This window comes from Gymnodraco acuticeps, unplaced genomic scaffold, assembly GCF_902827175.1.
Source record: "Gymnodraco acuticeps unplaced genomic scaffold, fGymAcu1.1, whole genome shotgun sequence".
In the NCBI taxonomy this organism is placed as follows: Eukaryota; Metazoa; Chordata; class Actinopteri; order Perciformes; family Bathydraconidae; genus Gymnodraco; species Gymnodraco acuticeps.
This window is the reverse complement of record NW_022991154.1, coordinates 6,095,868-6,104,870: the sequence shown is the minus strand read 5'-3', so window position 1 is coordinate 6,104,870 and position 9,003 is coordinate 6,095,868. Positions and strand designations below refer to the sequence as shown.

The 9,003-nt window shown below is 37.8% G+C and overlaps 2 long non-coding RNA genes across 6 annotated transcripts; one reads left to right on the top strand and one right to left on the bottom strand.

Annotated features, from left to right (window-relative positions):
- Positions 1-1,260: 1,260 nt before the first annotated feature.
- Positions 1,261-4,360, top strand: LOC117560487. 5 transcript variants are annotated; one of them, XR_004571170.1, is made up of 9 exons: positions 1,261-1,335; positions 1,915-2,074; positions 2,290-2,401; positions 2,515-2,824; positions 3,329-3,412; positions 3,497-3,552; positions 3,652-3,685; positions 3,816-3,880; positions 4,277-4,360. It is a non-coding gene; the product is annotated as an uncharacterized LOC117560487 (long non-coding RNA). The 5 variants fall into 5 exon arrangements; XR_004571173.1 differs by having other exon boundaries at positions 3,813-3,880; XR_004571171.1 differs by having other exon boundaries at positions 3,816-3,920; positions 4,277-4,358.
- LOC117560488 lies at positions 3,659-5,977 on the bottom strand. The gene is made up of 4 exons (XR_004571174.1): positions 5,784-5,977; positions 5,332-5,437; positions 4,525-4,711; positions 3,659-4,347 (listed from the first exon to the last, which is right to left on the bottom strand). It is a non-coding gene; the product is annotated as an uncharacterized LOC117560488 (long non-coding RNA).
- Between the last annotated feature and the right edge of the window lie 3,026 nt (positions 5,978-9,003).

The following is a 9,003-nucleotide window of genomic DNA, read 5'->3' as shown; positions in this document are numbered from 1 at the left end:
ATGTCTCTGTGGATACTTTATTGATGTCATTTATTTGTCCCTGTATACTTATTTTATATTGTTTTGTATAATCTATTGTTTTTTTTCTTAATCCCAATCAGTTTTACACCCCCAAAAGAAAATCTATATAAATATAATCTTAAAGTTTATTCAAACCAACAAATCACACTTAGTATCCAGTGACAATCAGATAAATTACCACCCACTTTAAAACAGACTTAGTGACTTCCATCAAAATAATATTATTTGTTTGTTATGTGTTTCTAGGTATGTATGTGTGATTAGGTCAATTATTTCACAATTCAAAGGCTACTATTTAGTCAAATATCCTTATTTTCTAATTCTACTATGATAATACAAAATCTTCACCTGTTTTTAGAAGGGAACCTTTTATGTTTTTTCAAGGTAACCTTAGAAGGGCAGACTACTCGTACAACTTAAGATAGAAGACAATTGTATTTCTATTATTAGTTTGCAATCTGATGATATAATTGAAAATGGTATCCGAAATGTTTTTTCTGTGTCTGAAAGGTAAATGTGTGATGGGCACTTTGTATGTACATGGCAAAGCCTTTGTCTCTAATGAGCTTTATTTTTGTCCAATATAATTTACTCGAAATTATTCTATCAACCTTTAACTTAAACAAATTACCATCTTAAAATTAAAAAAACAAAAATTAAATAAATCATAGGCTATATATATATATCATACAACACATAATAGCCAAGTTACATTACACAATCACCAGCTATAAAAACAGACCCCGTCAAAATTATATCATTTAGTTTTTAAGTGATTTATGTGAAGATGATTAGATCCATGTTTTAAAAAAATGCAATTATTTCATGAATGTACTTCAATTTCTCACTCTTCTCGATATTTGAAAAGTGATTGCTGTATTCTATAGATGTAGTTTAGGAATCACATATCTACGGTGGCCGGCAGGTGCAAACGCTAAACAACGGCCAAAAACACACACATAAGCAGGAAACACCTGCAAATAATGAAATGAAAAACCAACAAACCCTGAAAACACATACAACAGAAAAACGCTGCATTTACAGAAATGATGCAAGCTAAACCTACAACAGACAAACCCTGAAAACAAACGCAACAGAAAAACGCTGCAAATACAAAAACGATATGCAAAGTCAAAAGCACATACAATCGAATAACACGTTACAAAAAAAAAGACATTACAAAAAAAAAACATTCCGGAAGTGCTTCAGGCCTCTAGGGGGCGCGCTACGTGGAACAGATCGATGTATGACCAGACATAGAGAGAACGAACAAGAGGAAAGAAAGTTCATTTAAGTGGAGAAAGATATAAGAAGGTAAGTTTTGTTTTGTTTTTATACATAGAGCGTCATATTTACGTAGCTAGCGTTAGCGTGTTTGATCAAAGAGCTTGCAAGAGCCATTGTGCACCTAAATGTAACTCTTGACATAATATAGATATAGTATAGAACCGGGACGCCCCTCCCTACACGCAGATCACAGAATGGGTGGGGTCTCACGCCCTCACCTCGTGGATGGGACCTCAACTGAGCCGCAAATGCGATGCGGTGATAAAAAGGAAATCAAATGTAAAAAGTTGAATTAAAATATTAAAACAGCAACACAACATTATTCCCACATTAAAAGACAGTCTGAAGAGGTGTGTTTTGAAGGTGGGGGGGTCGGTGCAGTCTCTGATGTTTAATGGGAGTGAGTTCCAGAGGGAGGGGGCAGCGATGGAGAAAGCGCTGTCCCCCCAGGTTCGGTGCTTGGTTTGTGGGGGGATAGACAGGAGGTTGGCTTCTGATGAGTTAATTGAAAGACCGTTCTTTAATACTATTATAATATTTAGGTAGCTGAAAAATATCCACTCTTTTTGACTTAACCTAGCTGTCCTACATTTTATTTCTCCACAGATGTACTGTCCATTCTGTGGTTCCAGCGTGACATCTTCGCATGGCTTTTGTGGTGTCTGTGGCAGAGACATCACATTTCTAAAAGATGTGGCTAACAAAGTCCCTGAGGAGATGCCCACCACTAGTGCGCATCTAAGTGCACAGCCTAGCACCAGTGCAGGTAAATAGGTTGTTCGTTTTATTACCAAACAATAAGTATTTATAGAAAACTTGGTTTAAAAGTTCGAATTCTGTTATTATACAAATACATCTCTAAACTATGTGACTTACCTACTGTTGAATGTGTTATAAGATGTTCCTCAGAAGGGATTGTGGATGAGACTCCTATTGAACATAATGAAGAGTAATGAATGTTTTATTCCTGTTTTTTTGTAGCAGGAAGCTCAGCTGTAGAGTCCTTTCAGAAATATAGGGAAATAAAAAAGAGGGAGAGACCTTTTTTACAAAGGGACGGCATAACTCCAAAAATAAACAGAAATTGGTGAAGGTATGCAACGTTTTCTGTTATGAATACATCTGTCATTCAAATCTGCTCACCACACTCTCATATAATGTCCGAAAAAATGTTTTATTCATTTGCATATTATTGTCTTTTTGCAGATTTCTGTTGGAGTAATGAGGAGGATGGATGGCTGCCTTAAACCTTTGAGAGGGAGGTCACTTCCCCTTAATGTCGAACCTCAATGGGCATGTGAAGAACTGTTGGCTGCTGCCATAAAAAAGCAGAAAGCCTTTAACCAGGACTTGGAAGATGGTGCCCATGTCTTGTTGTACCCTGATGCGAGGGTGATAACAAATATCCCCGGAACGGACACCCCTTTCACAGTACAGATGTACAAAGAGGCCATTGGAAAGCCCTACCAACGAATTACGTTGTACATCTGTACTCTTGAAGCCGTTGAAAACAGTTGTAAGTGCTTCTGACATATATTCCCCCTTGTTTAAAGCACTAAACTGTATAATAGTTCAAATGTAAACATAACAGTTGTTCTGTCTATATTTCTTAACACAATTCATTCCACCCATCATTCCTTTCTCTTCGTGGTTGAACTTATGACGTCAAATGGTCTTTTATGAATAGTGGCAGAAGAAATGGAATTTAAGTATCAACAAAAGCTTCCAAACTTTCCTTCTGTTCAAACTGTTATAAATTCCCTCTTAAGGATTGTAATTCTAAATTAACCTTTTTTCTCACAACAATGTTGGTTTGTTGTGCCCTAAATCCTAATGTGAGAGTAAAAAAGACAGTCAACAATATAATGTACATTTCACAAACATTTTGTGTTTCGATTGAATCCTTTCTGATTGATGTCAATCCAATAATTCAGGATTCAAACCAACATTTGATGATAGGTACAGACGTAGGGGAACAATTATTTGTATAGTATTAATCATGACACTTTTATTTTCTTAGGTTACACTGGAACAACCTCTTCAAGTGACGAGGACAGTGTGGTTTTTGCAAAGTTGCCATCTGGAGAGTCTTGCTGACACCGTGGTCAGTTTGGATCTATCGTGGCATTTATTCTTAATTAAAGTGAATTTATTTTATTTCAGTCAGTCATTTGTGTGTTGTATGCAGGTGTGGGACTTTCCAAATGAACAGAGCACTCCCAGAATGGACAACAGTTTGCCAGGGTCAAATAAAACATTGTCAACATGTTATTTTGTGCCACAAGAAGCAGAATGTTTTAACAGTACAGTAGTTTGAATATATTTGTTGTTTACCTTTATCAGACCTCTCAGGCACCCACAACCAGCGTCTGATCGGGTAAGACTAATTACAAATGTAATTATACCATGTAGGTTTGAATTTGTGAACATGAAATCAATAAATACCTTTGTGTGCTAATGACACTGTCATTAGATCAACTGCATCATTATTTATTGGGTAAAAGTAGGATGGAGAACCAACCCCATTCCAGGAAGAGGTCCAGTCTGCCCCGGGTCAGAACACCTTCTATAGGTAAACGATGTTGACAGTTGCATCGTGACACAGTTGTTTGGTGTGTATTTTTATTTGTACATTTGGTTGTTTGCATAGCCTCCAATCACAGTGGGTAATATTGCCAGGAAGCAGAACAATTATACTTTCATACATTTCCAAAGGACACCCACAACATCTTAGTGAAGACGATACAAAAAACACCCACAAATATTTGTCAAAGGTCAGATATTGTTTGTTGCATCCATTTCAAATGTTTACAAGGATTGTGCAGGAGTATGACAAAGTGCTGTTGTCAGTTTAGAACCCAATGTATTAAAAAAAAACAGGAAGAGGATCGACATCCTTTTGCAAATATGACTGTCATGCATATATTATGTATTTGAAAGTCATTATTCAACTGTCTTCTCACTGCAGCAACTACACAACTGTGTATGCACTTATCATTATTGACAGCCAGTCTGAGCCAGAAGAGGAAACGGAGCAAACTGCAGAGGAAATGTATTAAATGTTACTTTTATCACTTGATTTTTTTAATTCTATACTGTAAATCTTATTATAGCTTCATCATTTAATATTACAATACATCACTTTGTCTTTCCCAGCACAGAATACCTGACTGCGGCACACATTGTTGCAGAACTCTCTGCAAAAATTTAAAATACCTCTTGCAGCAGGTTCAATATTAATAGAGCCAATGTGTGGGATGGAGCAATCCGCGGCTTCAAAGGGGCCTCATTCGACCCCTCTCATCAGATGCAGGTTAAGTTTACTGATGATGAGGGACAAACTGAGGATGGAGTGGACACTGGTGGTCCCAAGCGTGAGTTCCTGACCCTCCTAATGGAATGCCTGAGAATGAGAAGAATATTTGATGGTCCACAGGACAGGAAATTCCTCAAGTTCGACAATGCAGGTAATGATGTTCGCAAATCTGTCTTATGTTCAATACTGTACTGTAAATATAGGAGCTGCTTATGGATTTTGCAGCTTGATTTACGTGATAATTACATTATCTTATACTGTATATCTTTATGATAACGTGGCAACTGTTGGTTAACGTGATAATAATTTAACAAAAAATATCAACAGCTGCAAAAGATGACGAATACTTTCATGCTGGGAGGATGATTGCAACTTCTATAGTTCAAAAACACAAGGAGAAAAAGAAGAAAACATGTCATGGCTCACTGTCTCAAAATCTGATTCTAAATGTATAATGTTCTTTATAAAGATATAACTAATACACAATTATGAATGTATAATATAAGCTGTTTTGTGTATTTAATCATGCGTTGGTCTACAATTTAATGATGGCTTCTACATATTTCACATAAACAGACAATGAAAAAATGTGTCCTTCATGCTGATAACTAGTGTATGCATCTGCCAATTAGCATTCTAAACAGAGCAGTGTGTTGAATCCTTATTTCTTGCATTTGAAACAGATACAATACAAAAAGTGAACTTACTGTTGTGTTCAACTTCTGCCAAAAACTGTACATGTTTGCCACAGGAGCCACAGAGCACTTGAACTGTCCCCAGATGTTGGCCACAGAAAGGACAAAACATGGCAGCCTGAAAAGACATACATTGATGTAGTAAATCCATGTAATCAAGTCAATCAAAAACACATAGTCTAAATAGTGGTTAGCTAAATAAATAGATACATCATGTTCACCGTTGAATCTGTGATTTGTCTCTCTCTCTCCTTGAATGTCTAATGCACACTACTATCCTGTCATTACTTTGTCCCTCTTCACATTTTGTCTCTTTCTCTCTCAATTCAATTCAATAGCTTTATTAGCATGACCATAGTTACAGGCAATTGCTAAAGCTCTGTATAGTTGCAACATCTATACACAAATACATAAATATAAACAAACTGCTAAGAATTCAAATGTCCTTTTTCCGCGGTACTCACTATGGCCCGTGTTATTTGCCTGCACTTGATTTGTCATCTCTTTACAATGTTCTTCCCTCACTTTCTCTTCTCTTCACGTGAAGCTCTCCTCCCTCAGCTGGTGTAGTAGTTAGGCACGCTAATGCTAGCTATATAAATATGACGCTCTATGTATAAAAAAACAAAACTTACCTTCTTATATCTTTCTCCACTTAAATGAACTTTCTTTCCTCTTGTTCGTTCTCTCTATGTCTGGTCATACATCGATCTGTTCCACGTAGCGCGCCCCCTAGAGGCCTGAAGCACTTCCGGAATGTTTTTTTTTTGTAATGTCTTTTTTTTTTGTAATGTGTTTTTCGGTTGTATGTGCTTTTGACTTTGCATATCGTTTTTGTATTTGCAGCGTTTTTCTGTTGCGTTTGTTTTCGGGGTTTGTGTGTTGTAGGTTTAGCTTGCATCATTTCTGTAAATGCAGCGTTTTTCTGTTGTATGTGTTTTCAGGGTTTGTTGGTTTTTCATTTCATTATTTGCAGGTGTTTCCTGCTTATGTGTGTGTTTGTGGCCGTTGTTTAGCGTTTGCACCTGCCGGCCACCGTACATATCATGCAAAACAACGTCTTGTCAGACTTCAAGAAAAGTGCTTTTAAGATGTAGCATGCTGTGTGTAAAGCCATTTTATGTTTCATGTACATTTTTGTGTCTGATGCCTTTGTGTCACCGAGTTAAAGGGGAATGGGGGGGGATTCATGCAGCTCATACAACTTTAATTAGTCATAAGAAGAGAGAGAGTCAGATGAAACGCATGTTTCATAATGAATTATATTCCCATAAAACATCAATATGATAATTTGAAGGAACAACATTTACATTACGTATGAATATAAGGTTACAAAATACAATATTTGCCCAATCCAATAGGCTATTGGGATAAACCACGCCCACTTTTGGTCTATCCGAATACTGATCACTCATATTTAGCTTGAACAGATACAGATAATGGCATGTTCTGTAAATCACTACTCCACACTCACACACTTGTAATGTTTATCCCTCTCTTGGTTGCTAGCTGTAGTGTTAGCGTCTCAGAATTTGAGCGGGTCCTCCATGACGATGGCGCTCTGTGTTTGATCGTTAACACAGCTTCTCTCTCTGAGTCTCTCACAGTAACAACACATTATGAAAACATGAGCTTTGAATTGCTCTGGCCTACATGCTTCTTACCCGGAAGGAAAATCTGTTCTGCTCCCTGCAGAGAAATGATTCATGACCACTGAGAAGGAGACTGAGAGAGATGATATGCAGTTTAGTCTTTTTTAGACACTTTATGTTGGCGTGGGTGTGAGTGTGCCAACTGCACATTTTTATTAATTTGACAGTTGGTCGGTCCACAACTTTACTAATATCTCACCAATAATTAAAGGCATCAGATTCAGGTTATTTATTTGTACCCGTACATTTGGTTTATAGTTAAAAGACGGTCTCCATTGTGACACACATTTTGCCAACAACACAGACAACAGGCAAATATTTCAAAAAGTACCCCATGCTCCATCACATATAAAAACCACTAGAATATGAAAACAAAACAAAGAATTCCAAACACCTCCTGTTAAAATGAAATACAATCGGACATTCATGGTAGTCAGAGGGTGATTTATTTTTATTTTAATCGTTTATTTGGCAGGGACAATGCACGGTGATGAACACTTAAAACTAGGGCCGGGACTTTAACGCTTTAATTAAGATTAATTAATTACACAAAAATTAACGCGTTAAAAAAATTAACGCATTTTAATCGCACTTATTTTTGCACCGCGGAACGTTTCTCACTGGATGAGTTTCAGGCATACCGATTATACTGGAGCACCAACTAACGTTCATGACTTCAGACAACAACAAACCACAGTGAACAACAGTGGGAAATGTTGTTTTAAACGGACGGATGGAAGCGTCGATAAGAGCACGGTTGTGTGCAAATTATGCAAAAAGGAATTTGCATATCACCGCAGCACATCAAGCCTCAAGTATCACCTCAATGCAAAACATATAGCAGCTAGCGTGGACGTTAGCCTCTTTTATCGCGTTCACACCAAAAAGAGCCGGTACTAAAATTAGTTCATGAGAACCTTTTTACCCCCTCGAAAGTCCCTGCTAGAGAGCAGAGAGCTGCTAGAGAGCAGGGACTTTCGTACGGCTCTCTTGTGAGAAAAGAGCTATATTTCTGATTGGCTGGGCGGATTGCAAACCACGCCCCGTAAAACTCCCAAAAAGTTTTGTGAAGCCGCCATTTTATTATCCTCGCATTAGCATTATTAGCATTAGCCCAGCACAGAAACGCAGAGAGACTAACTTATGGCAACACAAAATAAAACATGGGAGCGGTGGAGATGAGGAGGTATCGGCATTCTGGCGATTTACTCGGAAGGCTTCAGTAGTAGTTTTCTACTGAAGCCAGTCCCCAACTCCGGGGACTTCCGGCCGGGGACTTTGGGTGGCAGTATACGCCGTGAAGTGGTTTGCGGCCTGCCAGTAAACCCAAAGCAGAAGAAGAAGAAGTGACGTCAGCGGCTTCATTTGCCTAATCCACCCCCAGGTTCAAAGAGTTCTCATGAACCTTTGTGGGAAAAGTACTGCGGTGTGAATGCGCCTAATGGTATACTAAAATCCATGTGAAAAAAATTGCTTCTCACTGTTCTTAGGTCAAATATTTACATGTGATTAAAAATGCGATTAATTTAGATTCATTAATTACAAAGCCTCTAATTAATTAGATACATTTTTTTAATCGAGTCCCGGCCCTACTTAAAACATAAAAAATGTGTCAAGCGTAACAGTGCCAGATTTAGCTTTTTAGCTAATTTCCATCCGCAGTTCCTCACACATTTTACAAACATAGCAAAAAAAAATACATTATATGCAAAAAGTGCAAAAGAGCAAGAGCAGCACACACAAGTATTAGCCACATGACAGTACAATATAGCAGCTACGACATATAAAGTGCAAGAGAAGATAAAAAAGCTGACTAAAGTGCAAGAGGAGATACCCCTGTATTAAAGTGCATTTAGCGGTGATTGCACATCTGTTTGTTTCTCAACCATTCTTTGAGTTGACCTTTAAAACTATTGAGAGTGGGACAATCCCGTATCTCAGTTGGGAGGCTATTCCAGAAAGAGCTGCCTTTAATGGAGAGGACATTTTGTCCAAAAGTGGTCCGTCTACGGTGGACCTCACAGTCTCCTCT